The sequence below is a fragment of the Heterocephalus glaber genome, unplaced genomic scaffold, assembly GCF_053883595.1.
Source record: "Heterocephalus glaber isolate CG9 unplaced genomic scaffold, H.glaber_assembly_v1.0 deba00000738, whole genome shotgun sequence".
Lineage (NCBI taxonomy): Eukaryota > Metazoa > Chordata > Mammalia > Rodentia > Bathyergidae > Heterocephalus > Heterocephalus glaber.
In genome coordinates this window covers 6,838,077-6,859,681 of record NW_028258161.1, presented here as the reverse complement: position 1 = coordinate 6,859,681, position 21,605 = coordinate 6,838,077, and the positions used below count along the sequence as shown (strand labels likewise).

At 34.9% G+C, this 21,605-nt stretch overlaps 1 long non-coding RNA gene across 1 annotated transcript; it reads right to left on the bottom strand.

The window, feature by feature from the left end:
• Nucleotides 1–878: 878 nt before the first annotated feature.
• On the bottom strand, nt 879–21,319 carry LOC110345259 (uncharacterized). Its single transcript, XR_002388463.2, has 3 exons — nt 21,176–21,319; nt 20,330–20,394; nt 879–957 (listed from the first exon to the last, which is right to left on the bottom strand). It is a non-coding gene; the product is annotated as an uncharacterized LOC110345259 (long non-coding RNA).
• Between the last annotated feature and the right edge of the window lie 286 nt (nt 21,320–21,605).

Here is a 21,605-nt window from a genome sequence, read left to right as displayed (position 1 = left end):
CAAAAAAGCTTATTTTAAGGAATAATTTAGTGATACTATGAATCATCAAATTATAAAGAATAGTTTATTCATACTATGAGTCACTGTGTGCCAACAAATTAGTTAAGATGAAATAGACAAGTGACTAAAAAAGACACAAATACTGAAGCTAACTTAAAAACAAAAGGAAATATAAATAAACTTACACAACTAATTATATTAATAATGAGAAAACCACCATGATGAAAATTCCAGAGCCAAATAGTTTCCTTGGCAGATTCTACCAAATATTTTTATAAGGAATAATATAAATTCTTCACTAACTTTTCCACAAAATAGAAGAGTATGAAACACTTCCCAAATCATCTTGCCATGCTGATAGTCCCTTGATTCTAAAACCAGACAAAGAGATCATTAGATGAGAAAACTACAGGCCAATATCTTTTATGGATAGACAAATGTCTCAAAAACTGCTAGCAAATTGAAACCATCAATATATATTTAAAAAATGCACTATTGCCAAGTGGAACTTATCTTAGAAATGCAAAGGTGCTTTAATATCTAGAAATCAATTAGTGTACTACACTCCATTAATAGATCAAAAACCACATGATCATCTCAACTGATGCAGAAAAAAACATATAATGAAATGTAATAATATTTCATGATAAAAGCATTCAACAAATTCGTAAAGAAATTCTCTTAACTTTATAAGTAATGCCTTTGAAAAACCCACAGCTAACATTAAAAGATTCAGTGTTCTCACTCTAAGATCAGAAACAAGACAGAGATACCTGCTTTCATCACTTGTACTCAATAATATACTGGAGGTTCTAGCCAAGACAATTAAAAGATATTTTAAAAATACTTTCATACTGGAAAGGAAAAAGTAAAATTACCTGTTAGCATATGAAATGATCTGCATATAGAAAATCCTCAAGTGCCCAGTTGTTTGGTCAAACACTAGTCTAGATGTTGCTGTGGAAGGATTTTGAAGATATGGTTAACATTTATAACAAGTTGACTTTAAGTAAAGCAGAACACCCTCAAAAGTCTCATGGGGGTCAGGAAAACAGAGCTCCTAGAGAGGAGGGAACTTTGCTTTAAGATTATAACATAGAAATCCTTCATAAATTTTCAATTTGATGGGCTGCCCTCCAGATTTTGGAATTGTCAGCTTTCAAAATCAGATGAGCCAATTTCTTAAGAGTTCCTCCTTTCTGCCTCTCCCACTCTACCTATGAATGCAGAGTAATTCAATGAGAAAGGGAGGTTTTTCAAATGAGCTATGTTAAAACAATTGGGCACTGGAAGAAAACATAGAACCTTGAACCCAACTTCACCCTATACATGAAAATTAACTTGAGATGAATCTTAGACCTAAAGATAAAAGCTAAATAGAAATTCTGAAAGAATGTATTTGTTTTCCTGAAATAAGCAAAAATTTTTCTAAGAATCAAAAAGTTCTAAATGTTCAATACAAAATTGATAAATGAAAATTTTCTGCTCATTAAAGACTCTAGCAAGAAAATAAAAATTTCAAGCCACAGACTACAAAATATTCTCAATACATATATCTGACAAATGACTCATATCAAGAATATATAATTTTTACAAATCAAAAACCAACCAAACAAAAGAATATATAATTTTTACAAATCAATAATTAATGCCCCTAATTAAAATATATGGTAAAATGTACAGAGACATTTTACAAGGAAAGATACATAACTGGTTAATAGAGATGTTCAATAGCATTAGTCATCAGGGAAATGCAAAGTCAAACTGCACTGAGATATATTTTATACTCAGGGCAATTACAGTTGTCCTTTAATATCTATGGAGGAGTGGTACTCAGTCAGTAATTCTGCTGTTACAGCTTATGTCTAGATGTCCCCCCAAAGCCTCATGAGATCATAGGTGGGGCTTTTCAGAAGGAGGCTGGATCTAGAGTGTGTAACACTGGGATCAAGGGTATATGATTAAGGATTTCACTCCAGCTCCACAAAATTAGTTCATTGATTGACTTGGCATAGTTCTGGGTGCAGATAAGGGAAGGCCTACCCTGGATATGAGTGTTACCCACCCTAAGCATGGGTAGCCCGGGTAAAATATAAGAGACAGAAAGAAGGCTGCTGTAGTTGGTTGCTGCTTTTCTACTTTGCTGCTTGTTGCCTTCTGCCTGCCATGAACTGTTTCACCTCTGCCATGCCATCCTGCCTTGGAGCCAGCCAACTATAAACTGTGAGCTACAATGAACCTTTCCTCCTTTAACTTTGGGTCTCAAGTATTTTGTCTCAGCTACAAGAAAAGTAACTATGGCATCTATTCCTAGATACTGGCCCAGGAGAAATGAAATAATGTGTCTAAAATATATGTATAAAATGTGTGCATAAAAATATAATAGCTGCTTTATAACTAAAGCAAAAACTGGAACCTACTCAAGTGCTTATCAACAGAAATAGAGATAAACACATTGTAATATACTGTATTCATAAAATGTAATACTATACAACACTGAATACTTGCAAAAACATAGGTGAATCTCAAAAATATCTGAAATGAGAGCCAGCAGACAAGAGTACATACTGTATGATACCTTCCACATGAATGTCAACAAGTACAACTAATATGTGGTGATAGAAATCAGAACAGTAATTGTGCAAGGGAATGGAGTACAGGGGAACTTTCTGGGCTGATGAAAATATTCTTTATTGTGAATTGGAATGGAGGTTACATGGATATATCCATTAATCAAAACTCACTGGGCTCAAGATGTAGCTTAGTGGTAGAGTGTTTGCTTAGCATGCTTGAGGCCCTAGTTTCATCCCAGTTCCACAAAATTAAACAAATATCAGTGGCAACAACAAAAACACTTACTGTATACTTGAGATCAGCACAATTTAGAAATTTAAAAAATTAATATATCTTACTTTTGAGAAGTTTCTGATTCACAAAAATGTTGACTAGGAAGTAGACGGTTCCTATATGTCCCCTGTTCCCTCAAATGTACAAGCTTCATCTCCATCAACAACCCACACCATGGTGGTATATTTGTTATCACCCAAAGCCTATAGTTTACATTAAGCTTTACTCTTGGTAATCAACGTTCTATGAGATTGAACAAATTTATAATGACACGTACTCATTACTGTAATAGCATGAAATTACAATTGCATTACAGTCAATGCCCTTTATCTGTGCTCTGCTCCCTCCCTCCTCTGGCAACAACTGTTTAATTGCCAAGCATTTAGGAATTTTCCAGCTATTTTTCTATTATTGATTTCTAGTTTAATTCCACTGTGGTCTGAGAGCAAACATTGTGAGATTTTTATTTTAAAATTTTTAAGGTGTGTTTTATGGCCCAGAATGTTGTCTTTCTTAGTAAATATTGCATGTGAGCTTGAGTAAAATGTGTAATATGCAGTTGTTGAATAAAGTAGATAACAATTTTATCTAGTTAATTGATGGTGCTGTTTGGTTCAACTATATCCTTACTTATTTTCTGCCTCCTGGATCTATCCAATTCTGATAGAGTAGTGTTAAAGTCTACAACCCTAATAATGGATTCATCTATTTCTCCTTGTAGTTCTGTCAGTTTTTGCCTCACATATTTGATGTGCTGTTGTTAGCTATGCACACACTAAGGATTATTGTGTCTTCTTGGAGTATTTACTCCTTTCTCATTATACAATGTCCCCCTTTATCTTGATAACCCTCCTTGATCTGAAATCTACTTTGCCTAAAATCAACATAATTACTACAGCTTTCTCTCAACTAGTGTTAGCAAGGAATCATTTTCTCCATCTCTTTATTTTTAAGTGTTATTTGTCTTTATAAATAAAGTGGCTTTCTTGTTAACAACATATACTTGGGTTTTGTTTTTGATACATCAGACAATGTTGTGTTGTGATTTGTATATTTAGACCATTGATATTTAAAGTATTCTTGATATAGTTCAATTAATACTACCAATTTGCTACTATTTCCTAATTGTTGCCCTTGTTTTTTGTTCACATTTTTGCCTCCTATACTTTTTTTGCTTTTTGTAATTTATTTATTTATTTATTTATTTATTCCCCCATTAAGTTTATTGGCACATTTTAGGTATAAAATATATTTACATACATCACTGGGATCTTGTACCATTACATGAGTATCTTGGTTCTTATTGTTTTTTCCCCTTCCCCTGCCCTCCCTTCACCCCCTCCACCTTTCCATATTTGCAAAGATTTTGTTTCCATTTTTTTCCTTTTCTAATATTCTTCCCTTCTTTCCTTTCCCCTGCCTCTCCCACTTCTCCTGCTCCTTTAGACCTTTACTTCCTATTACACAATATCAATTATCCATTTTTAAAATTAAAATATCTGCTGCGCAAGCGCAAGAACCTGAGTTTGATCCTTGGTACCAAAAAAAAAAAAATTTAAAACTTAAAATGTCAAGACCTAGGAGATATTACCACAGATTTTACAGAATTTAAAAGGATATAGAAAGCATATTTCAAAAATCTTTTTTGGAATAAATTTGACAACTTCTAAGAAGTACCTTGGAAGACAAATTAATGAAACTAACTCTGGAGGATATATAAAATTTGAATAGCACCTATTAAAGAAAGTATATTCCTAGCTTGAAAACCTACCTAAATGACAACAACAGGCACATATACATTTTAACTGATAAATTATATCAAACATTTAAAGCAGAAAAAAATGAACACTTCTCCTCTCATTTTAGGAACTCAACATTGTGCTAATCCTAAAGATAATGGAAGAAAAAAGTATGAACATAGATAGAAATTTGTTTAACAAAACAAACCATTAGAAGTCAGATCTGGCAGGATGTAGAAAGTGGTTTTGTTATAAGGATGGCAGTGTTGGTTCAGCACTAGAAGATCCACCCCCAAAAGTCATCATTTTAACAGAGGAAAAGAAAAAGCCATATGATCCTGTCAGTAGTTGGAGAAAAAGTATTGGACTAAATTCCACAGCTGTTCATGGTAAAAGCTATCAGGAGACTAGAAGTAGAACAGAACCTTCTCAACAGATTAAAGACATGTACTCCATACTTCCAGTGAGAATGCCTTATATGAATGGAAAAGATACAATGCTTTCTCCTTAAGGTGGGAAACAAGGGCAGATATGCTTACTCTTCATCTGTCCATTAAACTTTGAAACCTAGGCCCAACCACAATAGTCTGGCAATAAAATGACACAATTAGGATAGGATTGGCAAGGTAGAAGCAAAATCTTTATGTGTAGATGAAATGATCATCTACAGAGAAAATACTAAGAAATCTCTAGGAGCCACTAGAACTTGTATTTGAATTTAGCAGGATTAGAAAACACAAGGTATATATAAAAATTCAGGTCTGTGTATACTTGCTATAAATGAAGAACTGGATATTGAAATTTAAAAGTTATGTAGGAGTACAAAGAACCTAGAAAAGTTTAAAACAAACAAACAAACAGTGTTGGAAGACATTTAGCCAATTTTAAGACTTCTTCTAAAGCTATAGTAATCAGCAGTGTTGGTGTAAGGAAAGACATATAGATCATTTGAATAAAACAGAGAATCTAGAAATAGAACCACACATATATGGTCAACTGAGTATTGAAAGATTATTTAACATTAGCACATTATAGAATATAAACTCAATTCAAGAGCCGAGGAAAAGATAGTGTTTTCAGCAAATGGCACTAGAACATCTGGTATCTGTATATAAAAAATTAACCTCAACCCTTTATTTCCATACATAAAAATAACTTGAAGGGGTCTCTGAACCTAAATATGAAAGCCTAAAAGTATAAAACTTTAAGAAGAAATTATAAGGGAAAATGTTTATGAATTTAGGGTAGGCAAGAACTACCTAGGATACAAAAAAACATGATGTATAAAAGAAAAAAATTGATAAATGAGATTCCATCAAAATTTAGAACTTTAAATGACATCATTAAAATGAAAAGTTGTCCTTAAACAGACCATATTTACAATCCATATAACCTATGACCAGAATATATAAAGAACTCTTACAGCTCATTAATAGACAACCCAATTAAAAAGTAGACATAAGAAGATGATAACTAGCCAGTACAGCACAAGGAAAGGTGTGCAACTCTAGAATCAGAAAAATACTAATCAGTACAATAATAAGATTGAATTATGCACTCATTAGGGAGATGAAGTTAACAGTTTTAAAGCCTTGTCATGACTTTTTCTTTTTGTTGGATTCTCCCTCTTTGCGTTTAATTTGTCATGCCCAATGGATTCATTCTGCTGGGCTTCCTGGGGTTGTGATCCTCATTGCCTTTTCCTAGGATATTGTCTAAAATTTTTTGGAGTGCTGGCTTGGTATTCATGAAGTTCCTGAGGTGCTCTTTATCATGAAAGTATCTTATTTCTCCATCAATTTTGAAAGATAGTTTTGCAGGGTACATCAATCTGGGTTGGAGGCTGTTTTCCTTTAGGGCTTGAAATACATCACTCCAAGGTCTTCGTGCCTTGAGGGTTTGTGTTGAGAAGTCTGCTGTGATTCTGATGGGCTTTCCTTTGTATGTGATTTGTTTCTGTTCTCTCATTGCTTGTAGAATTTTGTTCTTCTGTTGGATTTCTGGAATCTTAACAATTATATGCCTATGTGTGGATGTTTTTTTGATCAAGGCTAGCTGGAGTCCTATATGCCTCACTTATCTGTATGTCAAGTTCTTTCCCCCTCCTTGGGATGTTTTCTGCCATCACTTCTGTGAACAGTTTTTTATGTCATCTGCACTCTCTCCTCTTTCTTCATTGACTCCAATCAGTCTTATGTTATTCTTCTTTGCATCAGTCTAGCAGCTGCTGGATTGATTTCTCGTGTTCCCTTACAATTTTAAAGCAATTTTTCTTTTCTTAGTCACTAATTGCAATCCTATCTTCTATATCTGAAATTCTATCCTCACATTGGTTCATTCTGCTGCACAGACTTTCAGTGGAGTTTTTAATCTCCAGGAAATCTGTTTGGATCTGTTTTATGGATTCCATTTGTTTCCTATGTTGGGATTCCATCATATTCCTCAGATCCTCTATTTTTTTTTAATCTGTGTCCTTTCTAGATTTATTAATCATGTCTTGCACTATGAGCACAATCTTTGCTGTTATCTGAGTAATTATTTCTGATTTCATTTTTCCCAGATCCTCTTTTGTTGCCAGTTCAGAGAGTCCAGGTGGTTGAATATCAGATTGTTCCATCTTGTTTCCCTTTGGGGTTGCTGTAGGTGATCTGGAAGTCTGTTTTTGAGGCTTGTTTAAGTGTCTTCTCATTTCCACGGGGTGGGCGGGTGCTTCTGGCACCCGCACAGGTCACCTTCTCTGCCCTAGGAGCATGGAATGGTGGCAGGGGAGCTTCCTTCCAGGTGCTGGGGTCCTTAGACTTTTTTATTCTAGAAATTGACATCACCTTCCACATATCATTGGTTGTTTTAAGTTTTCCAGCCGCAACCCTGGATTAACCCAGACCCTGGCCCTGCTTTTTGTAATTTAAGCTAAGCATTTTATGTAACCCCATTTACTTTCCTTTCTCAGTATCAATTATACTTCTCTTTTTATCTTTTTACTTTTTTTTAAAGTCATCACCACAGAGTTAGTTATATATGTTTATACTACAAACAATTCAAATATACTTTCAAATAACACTATGCCACTTCACAGGTAGTGCCAAGTACCTTATAAAAGCAAAATATTCCTAATTCCTTCCTTCTCCACCTCTTGTGATTACTGTCATTCATTTCATTTATACTTAAGTTCACATGAGCATGCACACACAGATTACCCTACATAACTGAATACATTTTTGCTATTTTTATATTAAACTATTATGTATTAGATCAATTGAGAATAAGTTTTTAATTTTGCCTTCCTTTATTCATTCTTTGATGTTCCTTCCTTCTTTCTTTTTTTCTTTTTTTTTTTTTTTTTCATACCGGGGATCAAACTTGGGACCTTGCACTTGGAAGGCAGGCAGCAGAACCACTGTGCTAAATCCCTGGCCCAATGTTCCTCCTTTCTTTATGCAGACCTGAGTTTCTGACTAATATAATTTTCCTTACTATATATTTCATTCAATTCTCTTCTCACTTGCATGGTTTATAAGGAGTTGAACGCAATTTTAATCTTTATTTCTCTATAGGCAATGTGGGTCTTCCCCCTTTAGCTTCTTTGAAGATTTTTTCTTTGATTTTTTTCAAGTTTTAATATGATATGCCTACAGTGTAATTTCTTCAAAATTTATTCTGCTTGGTGTTCTCTGCGCTTCCTGCATCTGTATTTTGGCATCTGAAATTGATTTCAGGGAAATTGTCAGTAATTATTGGTTCAAATATTACTTCTTTTTCTTTCTTCTTGCATTCACATTACATATATGTTACAACTTCTGAGTTTTTCTACAGTTCTTGGATAATTTACTCTGGGGGGTTTTTTTTTGGTTTTGTTTTGCTTTTTGTCTTTTTTTCTCTTTGATTTTCAAATTTGAAGCTTCTATTTTTATAGCCTCAAACTCAGAGATTGTTTCTTAGCCATATCCAGTCTACAAAGTTTTCATCAAATTCATTCTTCATTTCTATTAGTTTCTTTTTAATCTCTCACCTTTCTTTTTGATTTTCTGAATTTCTGCCTCTCTGCTTTTGTTACCCTCTTGTTCTTTGATTTTTTTCTACTTTTCCATGAATGCCCTTAGCATATTAATATAGTTAAAATTTTTATTTTGGTTGGATAATTCCAACATTTCTGCCATATCTGACTCCAGTACAGATGTTTGTTCAATTTATTTGAACTATCCTTTATTTTCTTTTGTCTTTTAGTACAACTTCTAAGTTTTTGTTGAAAGGCAGACATGATATACTAGCTCAAAGGAACTGTAGTAGGTACCTTTCCAGTAACATGGTGGGAAGGTGGGTGGGAGAGTTCTTAGGCCTGTGATTACATATTTCTCAGTCTCTGAGTGAATCCAGGCCCTGGACTGTGAACATCCGCAGCACTGCTCATTTCTGTCTACAGGGCCCCCTCACCCAGGACGAGATGGTAGAAGGGGCTGGAGATGGCGATTTCCCTCCTCCCAGGCAACTTAACCATGATGGAATCCCAACAGGTTAGGCTGTGGTAACGTAGCTTTTTCTCAGGGCCAACCTTGTTGAGAAGAAAAGCATTTTCTGGGGTATTTCATATGGTTGCTTTCCTCTTCCTCTGCCTGAAGCACAAGGGACTTTTCCTCAATATTCATTTCAGGAGTGGACAGAATTCCCAGAGATAAAACTAAAAGTGAAGGGCACCTTCTTTTGAGCAGCTCCCCCCTAGAGTTTTTAATTCTCATACTTGTCCAGCTGAGTCTTCATCTATTTATCAATCACAGTCTGGGTTTTCCTGCTCCAGCACTTGTTCCCATTAGGTTTCTATGTGTGGTTTCTGCTATGTTAAGCAGTGAATCTCTGTACCCACCTGTCTGTAATTCTCAGTAATCTGAAGTAATTCTCAGTTCTCTGATGGATCTAAGAAGATGAGAAGTCTTTTCAGTTTGTTGAACGTTTTAATTGTTGGGACAGTGTATGACTTCTTAAGCCTCTTAATGTCAGCCTGGAAACTGCAATAAATTTCAACTCAATAAAAAATCGTGAAAAAAAATAAGTGTTTCTAAGAACTGGGAAAATGGTTAGAGATTCAGCCAGCAATTGAGATGAAAGAAACAAAAAAGGGAAGGTATGATAGGTAGGTATTACTACATAGTATGATCAAATAGGAGCATTCACATATGTAGCAGTCACATCCATTTAGGTAAAATGGACCCTGGAAATGGATTTTGTGCAAACTCTTTTCTTAAAATATAATTTTCTGCACTGACAGACAAAATTTGAAAACTTCTCTGGAGTTCATATAGCAATACTGAAAGAAGAAATTTACAGGTCTAATGTAAGCTGCCAGGGATGATTTCTCCCCTTTACTGTTTTTCTGTTTGTGCTATGGTTTGAATGCCTTTGTCTCCTCCCAAATTCATGTTGAAGCTTAATGCCCAATGCAACAATATCTAGAGACGTAGCTTTTAGGAGGTGACTCAGTTGGTCGAGCTCTGCTCACATGATAGGATGATTGGGTACCCTTATATAAAAGCGTGACCAAGGAAGCTCACTCTTTTTTATGGTCCTTCTGTCCATTCTGCCATGTGAGGACACAGTGTTCAACCTCTCTGGAAGTTGCAGCAGCAACATGCCACCTTAGGGTCAGAGAGCAGCCTTCACCAGACTCCAAACCTGACAGCACCTTGACCTCAGACTTTCCAGCCTCCAAAGCTGTGAGAAATACATTCCTGTTGTTTATAAATTGCCCAGTCTATCATATATTGCTATAGCAGCACAACCTAACACAATTTGTAATTTTTATTTACTAAATTTTATCATTTAAAAGTGCCTACTTTTCATTAAAGCCAAGTATGTAACTGAAGCATATCCAAGTGTCATGCACAGCTATGATTTGGACTGCAGTCAGTGGTGGATGAGGATAATGGAAATCAGAAACAGTGGTGCCTAAGCACTGAGTGGGGTGCAGAGGAGCACAAGGGTGATAGGGGGCTCCTGATTAGGGTGGAAGTCCGGCTTCAGGGAGACCCTAGACACTGAGATCAAGCAGAGGGTAAAGAGTGAAACAAAACTCTTATCTTTTAAGTCATGGAAGCTTAATAATAATGGCATAGGTATCTTGGAAGATGGCTTTTACTTTTGGTTCTTCTAGAGAAAACTATGTCATGTCATATTTGTTTTTGTTTTACTGAATACAGTCACTAGGCTTTTTGTGGGACTGGGATTGAACACAGGGCCTCTCATATGCTCGGCCAGTGCCTTACCGCTGAACTACAATCCCCAGCCCAATCACTAGGCTTTAGTAGGTGTAATCATTAGGAAGAATTAATGGGGTTTTGCAAAAGGTATGTAATCCCTCGTTTTTAGAACTCCTAAGGGACCAGAAAATGATAATCACTGTGACACTGTGGGGTGATACACATATTGCCTTTCTGTATGTTCAATTAAATAGTCCAGATCTACCTTCCAACCTTCCTGATTGGATGACTCAAATGTAAAAAGAAGCCAATTAGAAACCACAGACCTCATGTGTAAACCCAGGTGGGAACATGTCAACCACTATCAATCAAAGTTTAAGGTCCTCTCCCTTTTCCAGCTGTGTTAATGCATCACATTCTTCAAATTTGTAAATCAGTTACTTTTTCTGCCACTCAGCTAATAACCTGACATTGCTCAACTCAGTAAGGACCTAAATACAGCTCCCATACCTGAACTGGTCCATTTTCACTAGTTTCTCTGGTCTTCTGTCTATGGACCAAATGGGACTTCGAAGTCCGGTTGCATGAAGCCAAGATCCAGTAAACATGGGAGTTACTACATGGAGAATGTCTCCAAGGAAATCATTGTGCATGAAAACACAAAGCTAAGTTTATCAAGTGGCAAGAGAAATGACCCAAGTGTCCAACCAAAATTACTGTAGAAACCCTAATCTCTACCCTGATATTATTTTATTCATAATTAAATACATATGGTTATTAGTAAATTTAAAAAATTTAATTTCCTTCTTGATTCATCTAATTTTCCCTCTAATAAAGAAATAAACATATTAGTACATAATAATTATAAACATTTATGACTTAATAACAGATCATCAAAATATATGAAGCAGAAAACTGGCAGAATTGAAGGAGAAATAGTTGCATAATAATAGCTATGGATTTCAATATCCCATTCTCAATAATGGTTAAAACAATCAGACAAATGATAAACAATTAGAGGACTTAACACAATAAACCAAATAGATCTACCAATGAATACAAAATACCCAATAAGATGACACACATTATTTCCAGGTGCATATTGAACATTTTCTAGAACTTAATTTATTAGGACACAAATTAAGTCTCAATAATATATATATATATATTTTTTTGGTACTGGGGATCAAACTTGGGACCTTGTGCTTGCGAGGCAGGCAGCAGAACCACTAAGGTAAATCCCCAGCCCTGGTAAATCCCCAGGCCAAGTCTCAATGTATTTAAAAATATAAATATCATAAAAAGTATCTTTTTTCTTTTCTTTGTGGTGCTGGGGATGGAACCCAGAACCTTGCATATGTTATGCAAGCACTCTACCACTGAACTACATTCCTAGCCTTAAAATAGTTTTACTCACTACAACAGGATGAAGTTAAATCAATTAATAGAAGACTGGAAAATTCAAAATTACATGAAAATTTAAAAACACCCTTTTAATCAATGGATCAGAGAGGAAATCACAAGGGAATTTTGAAAATGTTTCAGATAAATAAAAGTGAAAACACAATATATCCAAATTTATGGGATGCAGAGAAAGCAGTGCTAATCAGGGAAATTTATAGCTATAAACACATTGAAAACAAAGAAATACATCAAACCAACAACCTATTTTTACCAGCATAAGTAACTAGAAAAAGTACAAACTAAACCCAAAGCTAGCAGAATAAAGGAATGATAAAGATTAAAGCAGAGATAAACAAAATGCAGAATAGAAAAACAATAGAGTAAATCAATAAAACCAAAAGTTGATTCTTCAAAAAGATAAACAAAATGGACAGTTAGATAAAAAGAAGACTCAAAATACTAAAATCAGAAATGAGAAGGAAAACATTATTACCAATTCTACAGATATAAGAAAGAGCATAAAAGTATTATTAGCATTTGTATACAAAAGCATTGGATCATCTTGATGAAATGGACACATTCCTAGAAACAAAAAATCCTACAAAATTAAATAGAAAGTCTGAATGGATCTTGTCTTAGACATACAAACTTAAACATTACATAGTTTCTCTTGTATGAGAAAGCTAAAATATAAATAAATTAAAGAGCAAAATAAAAGATAGGTATACCAATAAACTTAATGAAAAAAAAGATAAGTAATAGGAAACAGGAAGATAGATCTTTTGCAAAAGAGAAAACGGTCCAAGAAATGGAGGGAGGTGGGAAGGAAGAGATGAAATAATGTCTTATGTACATGTAGCCACTTTTCAAAATGAATATAATCATTACATCCTACAAATATGCACTAATATGAAAATTAAAAAGCCAAAAATAGTTCTTGTTTAGTCACATTCCCATTGCCTAAGATAATACCCAACACCCGCAGTTTAAAGGAAGAGAGGTTAATTTTGCCTCACAGTTTCAGAGGTCTCAGTCCATGCATGGTCAGCAGGCTCCAAGGGAAAAATGGCAGGAGCCTGGCAGAGGAAGGCTGCTCACATCAAGGTGGCCAGGAAGCAAAGTGAGAAGGGAGGAGCTGGGGAGGGACATATAACCTCCCAGGTCAGCCTCAGTGGCCCGGTTCTTAAGACCAGGCCTCGCCTCCTAACCGCAGGTCAAGTATACCACCCCTATGATCAAATTATGTTCCAAAACATGAGGCTTTTGGGGCCACTTTAGATCCAAATTACAACAGATCTATTATTAACAAAGTGATTGAGTCAGTAATGACAAACAAAAGTCCTGGACCTGATGGCTAGACTATTGAATTCCATCAAACATTCAAAGAAGTACTAATACCAATCCTCAAACCTTTTCAGAAAATTGAAGAGATGGGAACACTTTCTGACTTATCTGATGTGGCCAGAATTACCCTAATACCAAAGCCAAAGATGTTATAAAATAAAACTACAGACAACATCTTTTATGAGCACTGATGCAAAATTTCTCAATAGCATACTACCAAACTGAAATCAGAAGCACCTTAAAAGGATTATACATCATGACCAAATGGGATTTATTCCTGATATACAGGATGGTTCACAGTGGGAAAATCATCAATGCATTCCATCATGTTAACAACATGAAGGAAAAAAAACCCTTACATCATCACCTCAATTCAGAAAATTCCTTGAACAAAATTTGATACCCTTTCATGATTAAACACAGGAACTACTTCACAACAATAAAAACCAGTATGAAAAATCCACCCAGCACATCATACTCAATGGTGAAAGACTGAAAACTTTTCCTCTAAAATCTGCAACAAGGTAAAGATGTTCACTTTTGCCACTTTCATTCAGCTTAGCACTTGAGGTTTTAGCTAGAGCAATTATAAAAAAAGAAGAAATAAAATGCATCCAAATTGGGAAGGAAGAAATAGGACTATCTTTGACCAGAGATGACATAACTTACAAAGATGATATTATTACACATAGGAAATCCTGAAAATTCTACAAAATAACTGAATTAGGATGAATTCAGCAAAGTAATAAGATTTAAAGTCAACAACAAAAATTAATTGCATTTCTATATTAACAATGGACAGTCTGAAAAGACAATTATAAAAACAATTCCATTGTAATAGCCTCAAAGAAAAATAAAATGCTTAGAAGTTAACTTAAGGAGGTGAAAGACTGTACCATGGAAGCTACAAAACGTAGCTGAAAAAATTAAAAAGACTCATATAAATGGAGATACCCCACACCCCTGTTCATAGATTGGAAGACTTGATGTTGTTAATACTTCTACATACAATATATCAATTTGGTGCAATCTTAATCAAATTCCTAATGATTTTTTTGAAGAAACAGAAAAATTCATCCTAAAATATAGATGAGGCCAAAAGAAATCTTGACGGAGGGAATGGGAAGGGAGGGTAAAAAAAAGGATGAACAAAGGAATTAAGATGTGTTATGTACATGTGCCAACTCCACACAAGGAAGGCAAGCACTATGTATTGCATACATTGTGTATTGTACAAAGGAAGAAAAAAGGAAGGGAGTCAAGAATGGATGGAAAGGGGAGGGAGAGAAGGGAAAGGGGATGAAAGAAAGGAAGTAAGAAATACTTGTACCAGTTCCCTACAGGGAATATAAACAGTAGGTACTACAAACATGTACTACTAATAATAAAAAAAGAAATCTTGACTAGCCAAAACCATCTTGAAAATGAAAAACAAAGCTAGAGGATTCTTACTTCCTGATTTTAAAACTTACTACAAAAGCTATAATAGTTACATTGACACACACAGTTCTCAGTCTTCTAAGGTAGGATCTTCTTTTTCTTTTTTTTTTTTTAAGGTAGGATCTTCTTGAAATCAACCAAACTGCACAGGCAAGGTAACCAAAAAATGCATTATCAGCATAGAGATAAGTTTTGATTCCAAAATGGATCTTGGTAGCAAGAAGCAAAGCAAGTGGATTGTATGTTCATGAAGATATGCTATTCATTTGAGAGACAAAAGAATGGGCAAGATCAATGCACTGTGAGATTGGAGGTGGTTCTTAACTTGTCGTGGATTTTATATTCTAGTTCCTCTCTCCTTAAACTGAAAAATAAAGCTAAATTAGCACAGTAAAAGAAAAAAACAAAAGCTACAGTAATCAAAATAGTGTGGTACTGGCAGGAAGACTGAAAATTTAAAACAGCAGAATAAAACAAAAAGCCCAGAAGTAGTTGACAGTAGTGCCAAGACCACTCAATAGGTGATAGGATAGTCTTTTCAACAAATGTTGTTGGGAAAACTGTTTATATGTGTATGTATATGCGAGAGAATGAAGTTGGGCCTTTCCAAACACCATATATAGAATTAATCCAAAATATATTAAAACCTCAATCAAAAACCTAAAACTAAAAACCTCTTAGAAGTAAAGTCTAAAACTTTATGATTTAGCAATAATTTCTAGGATGAGGTATGAAAGGCACAGACAAAACAAGAACAAATAGCCAACTCTGACTTAGTGAAAAATTTTGAAATTTGCATCCAAAGGTACTATCAACTGAGTAAACATATAATACTTAAAATGGAATATAATATCTGGAAACCATATATATGATAAGGGATTAATATTCAGAATAGAGAACTCCTAAAACTCAACAATAAACAACCCAATTCAAAAATGAGCAAAGGAAACAAATAGCTATTTCCCCCAGAAGATATATGAGAGGCCAATAAGCATATGAAAAGATGCTCAATGACGCTAATCATTAGGGCAATGCAAATAAAAGGTCCCAAGTTCGATCCCCGGTACCAAAAAAAAAATCTTCAATGAGATACTATCTTACAATTACAGCCATCAGATGGCTACCATAAAAAGCAAGAAAATTTGTGAGTGTTTTCACCATAAAAATGAATATGTAAGGTAATGTAAATGTTAATTAACTTGACATATTCTACAGTGTGTATATGTGTCAAAACATCACACTGTACATGATGAATATATGCAATTTTATTTCTCAAGCAAGTACAAAAATAATAAGTGTTGACAAGGATGTAGAGAAATGAAAACAGTTGTGTGCTGTTTTGGGAAATGTGCAATGGTGCAGCTGCTATAGAAAACAATATGGTAGTTTCTCAAATTATTGAAGGTAGAATTATCACATGATCCAGTCATTCCAACTTGAGTATATTATCAACAGAATTGAAAACAGGATCTCAGAGAGAAACGTATGCATCCATGTTTATAGCAACATTATTCACAATAGCTAAAACATGAAAGCAACCCAAGTGTCCATCAAAATAAGGTATATACATAGAATAGAATATCATTCAACCTAAAAATAGAAGGATATTCTGGCAAGTATTACAACACAGATGAACCTTAAAAACACTGCACTAAGTGAAATAAGCTAGTCATGAAAAGACCAATACTGAATGAGTCCCCTTATATGAGTACCTAAAATAGTTAAATTCAGAGAGAAAGTAGAAGGGTGGTCTCTAGGTGCAGGAGAGAGGAGGAAACAGGCAGTGATGGTTTAATGAATACTGAGTTTCAGTTTTACAAGATGAAAAACATTCTGAAGGGCCGGGGATTTAGCTCAGTGGTTTCGCTGCCTGCTGCACAAGCACAAGGACCTGAGTTTGATCCCCGGTACCGAAAAAAAAGAAAAACATTCTGAAGATGACACATCCCCACTGACTTCATTTTCCTCCTCTACGTTCTACCTCCTAAAGGTTCTACCACCTCCCAGTAGCACTAGGGCTAGAGGCCATGTTTTTAGCACATGTGCCTTTGAGAGACATTTAAAATATGAATGATACCAGTCTTCAATTTAATAACAGCTTTTATACTTTTAAATAGTTGTAAATATAAAATCATATTTTCTGTGATGTGAAATTTGTTATATTATCATTGTCCATAAGTAAAGCTTTATTAAAATACAGATATTGTTCCTCATTTGTTTTCATATTACATCCAATAGTGATAGTTGAACAGTTGTCACCAGGACATGGTACTTTATTACTTTGCACTGCTGTAGGAACACTGCAAATCACAACACTGTTTTTCACGACAGTACTTAGAGTACCAAATGATCACCAAACCACGACATTTTATAGTTTTTTATGACCAGTGCAGACCTACCATGTCAAGACAACAACAACAAAAAATGAAAAGTGGGCTTTAAATGTTACACTTTAAAGACCTAATGGAGTGTGAATTTTCTGTCATCAACTAGATGACAAGGAATTGTGTTTATCATTAAATGACATTATGGGGCCGGGATTTAGCTCAGTGGTTCTGCCACCTGCCTTGCAAGCGCAAGGTCCCGAGTTCGATCCTTGGTACAAAAAAAAAAGACATTATGGATATGCTTTAAAAAAGTACAGTAAAGTAAGAGTCAGAAAAACTAGGAAGTTTCAGAAGGAATACCTTATCACAGTAGATTTTTTTCTCAAAAATAAAAATGAGCCTATAAAGTAAATTTCTAGATGGCTCACTTGTTGGGCAAGCAAAGAAAGTCATTTATTCATGGTGTCTTAATCACATTGGATTATAGAAGCTAAAGAAAATAAAGTAGTTTAAGACTATAGGTTGGAATAAGTTCAAGACTATAGGTTTGGAATACTTGGAACCAAAAATGTTTAAGATTTCTGACTGGAGGGAATATTTATAATGAGATATCTTGGAGATAGAACCTAAGTCTTAATATAAAATTCATTTATGTTACATACACATCTTATACAAATAGGCTGAAATAATGTTATATAATATTTTAAAATAATTTTGGGCATGGAATAAATGTTCATGATGTGAAATTTTCCTCATGTAACATCATGTCAGCACTCAAAAAGTTTCAGATTTTGGAGCATTTAGATTTTTGGTCTTGGAGTATGGATGTTCAATCTGTACTAGTGAAGAATTGAGAACATTGAGAACAATATCAATAGCCAATTTTAAAACAAAGCAAGTAATTTAGAGTGATTTTCTTTGGCTTTTGATGAGTCCACATATATTTCCAATAGTGTTCAGTTTATTCAAAGAATCCTCTTGGTAAACCAAATATAATTCAGAATATTTTCAAAGAATACTAATTCATTTCAAACTTGACTGGTATGTGTTATGACTGATATTGATAAAACTGTATGAGGAGAAAAAAATCTTGGTTGGAAAATTTACGTTTTTGAAAATGTGTGGTGTTCAAATATCTCATTTTATTCATCATATTATCCATCAGTAGAAATGGACAGTCAAAGTACTTGATTCTATCATGTGTTATTAAACCATCAGTATTAACAGTAAACTTCATTTGCTCTCATGAACTTAATAAATTTAGTCTCATGAATTTTTGTCCTAAATAGAAGCAAATATCCTTATTTTCTCCTTTAATGGCTTAGTAGTGGCAAATTTTATTGAGATTAAAAAAAACATACACACAAGATTTAAATTTTTCTTCTGAATGATGCATTTCCTCAACCAGTATTACTGAGTTTCAAATTGCTTTGGAAATTAGTTTTGCTGCAGACTTGACAATGTGTCTTAGTGAACTGAACCTAAAACTACAAGGCAAAATAGAGTCTATATGCAAAACATATTGCAATAAATTTATTTTGATGGCAACCAATGTTGTTGAAATTACAAGCCATATAAACTTCTTTATTCACTTCCTGTGCCATAAAAAATTAAATGAGAAGCAAGACTTCCACTCCATACAAGTTTGCAGAGAATGTATTTTCTGAGTTCAGCCTACAATTCTAGCAGTATTTTTTGGACTTCAATTTAAGTCTAAAAGACATTCTCCTATTTTAAAATCCATTTTCTGTGCAGTTGAGGCACTTCCACTTAATCTTTGATTGGAAAGGATTAATCTACAGTGTAATCATATTCCAAAAGGCAAATATCTAGTAAAGAACATAGGAGATTTCTATAGATACATTCAAATGATGAATATTTTCAATTAAAACCACATGCTCATTATTGCTGTCAGGATTCAAATGTACCTTATTTGTGTGAAAAAGAATTTTTCTCACTGGTAGGTACTATGAAACATCACAATTTGCCTCAGCCCATGAATCCTAAAATATTTGCTATCGTATCCTTTACTGAAAAAAGAAAAGCTGCCCACCCAGCAGGCTGTAGTGTCTGAAAGTTGCAGGGAAACCTTACTAAAAGTGGCACTGAGGAGTTGCTTGCCAGAGAAAGTTTGGCTAAATATGAAGTCTAATTATTCTTTTTTTTTTTTGGTACCAGGAATCGAACTCGGGACCTTGCACTTGCGAGGCAGGTGCTGGAACCACAGAGCTAAATCCCTGGTCCTCTAATTATTCTTATTTGGCAAGCAAAGCCATGTCTGCAGTCACACTACTATAATCAAAAATAGAAATGATGACGTATAGAGAGTATATAATATGCAGAACTGACTTTAACAAATGTCTAGTTTTTACCTCTTCAAATGAGGTTGTTCTTGGACTTAATGTACAACGAATTACCTGGAAAGCTTGTTTCACACAGCTTCTCCAACCTTTCTCAGCAATTTTAGAATGAGGCCTAGAAATGTTCATTTTCCACAAACATCTCATTAGGTTCTGGTACTGAAAACACATGGCCATTTTTTTTCTTGGAGAAACATACCTTAAATGTGCCTTATTTTCTTGCCCTAATTTTGTCTTTCACTTTAGTTTTTAGAGGACTTACCTCAAAGTTCCAAGGCTTATTTTCTTACTACAAGGACTCTCTACTGTAAGTGAAATAGGAAGAAGCCAGCCCATTCTACCACCTTGTATTTTATTAATTATTATAAATACTAAACTTCACTTTTTGGAGAACATTTTTTTGGGGGTACCAGGGATCGAACTCAGGACATTGTGCTTGCGAGGCAGGCATGGTGCCACTGAGCTAAACCCCTGGCCCCTAAGAAAGTTTTACAATATAGCAATATGTTGGGGGCCATTTTATTCATGACTAACTGAAAATAAGCTTACTACCTTCAGGTTTAAAGATTCAAGTGGTAAGTAAGCTAACTTTCAGTTTAAAAATATAATATGACCATGATTCTATTCATCAGATTAGTTTTTAAAGTCTTAAAGAATATAAACAATCTCCGCGGTCTTACATTTTAGTGATTTTCTGAAATCACTGATGATTCACACATACATAAGAAAGCCCTTGCTTCATTGCCTGCAAAACAAACAAATGCCATCACTTTAGATAAAAATCAGGACCAGCTCATGCTTAAGGGTTAATATAGAATGTCTACTATTGAATAGGTGTCTCAATGCAAGGTACCACAAACCCGATCTCTAAGTAAGATGTTAAATAAGTAAGCCACCTAAAATTAAGGCCACTTCCTTAACTAACCTTGCTAAGAAATCAGAGCATTAGTCTGTGACTCCTAATGAATATGTTTATACAAATCCCCCTTCATCACCAGTCCCTAAAACCTGCAATCTAACCATAGATTAAAAACAAAAGCTTTTTCTAGGAAGGAAAAGCTTTCTACCTCTGGAAAACTGCAGGATGAAGGCTGACCTGGCAGCAAAGCACTGCAGGTCATTGAATTCTAATCCTAGTCCAGGTTGTAATGTTGGTATGACCAGAGATGTGAGCTCTTTGCCCGTTCTCCTCACCACGAACCTGGAATATACAGGACCCCTTACCTTGCAATGGATCATGAATGTAGTAAATGAAATGACAGCAGCATTTTCTTAGGACAAGACATAAAAGAATTACCTCACTGTGGTATTTCCCCACACACCCTTCGACAGACACCCTTCAATGGCTCTGCCATTTTGCTTATTAACTGCTTGTTTATTCTCAATTCCAGTGCCTTCTCTACAGATTTGCTTCAGGTTCCCTGGCCTTGCATGTCTTCAGTTTCTGCTTGGTGAACCCCTAACCAAGCTTATGGACAAATATTCCTTCTGACTCCCAAGCCACTCTCCTCTCTTAGGGACCCCACCTGGATCCTGCAATGTCCTCTCCATACAGAGCTTACCACCTTGGCTCTGCCTATGCTGCCTTGGGACAAGCTTGCCAGCCAGCCAGCTATCAGTGAAGTGGCTCTTGCATGGGATGGAAAATATATCTTTCTCTAACTCCCAGCCATTCCTCCCATGCTGCCCTGCACACAATGTAATAATGTCCCTTATGTGTCATACCTATGTCACTACCCTCTTCAGGAACTGTTGAACCTATTATTCTTCAATGGTTTGGTCTGTAAATTTGGGTTAAGGAAAGATGAAGTGAGAGGAGAAGAAATGGAACTTTAGGAAACATTAATCCTCCCACATTCTTATTTTTATCTTTAAGTATCCTGTTGCATAGATTTCTACATATTAGTTCACTCCACAGGATTTTCCCAGCCAGATTCCCTCTTTTACTAATCAATA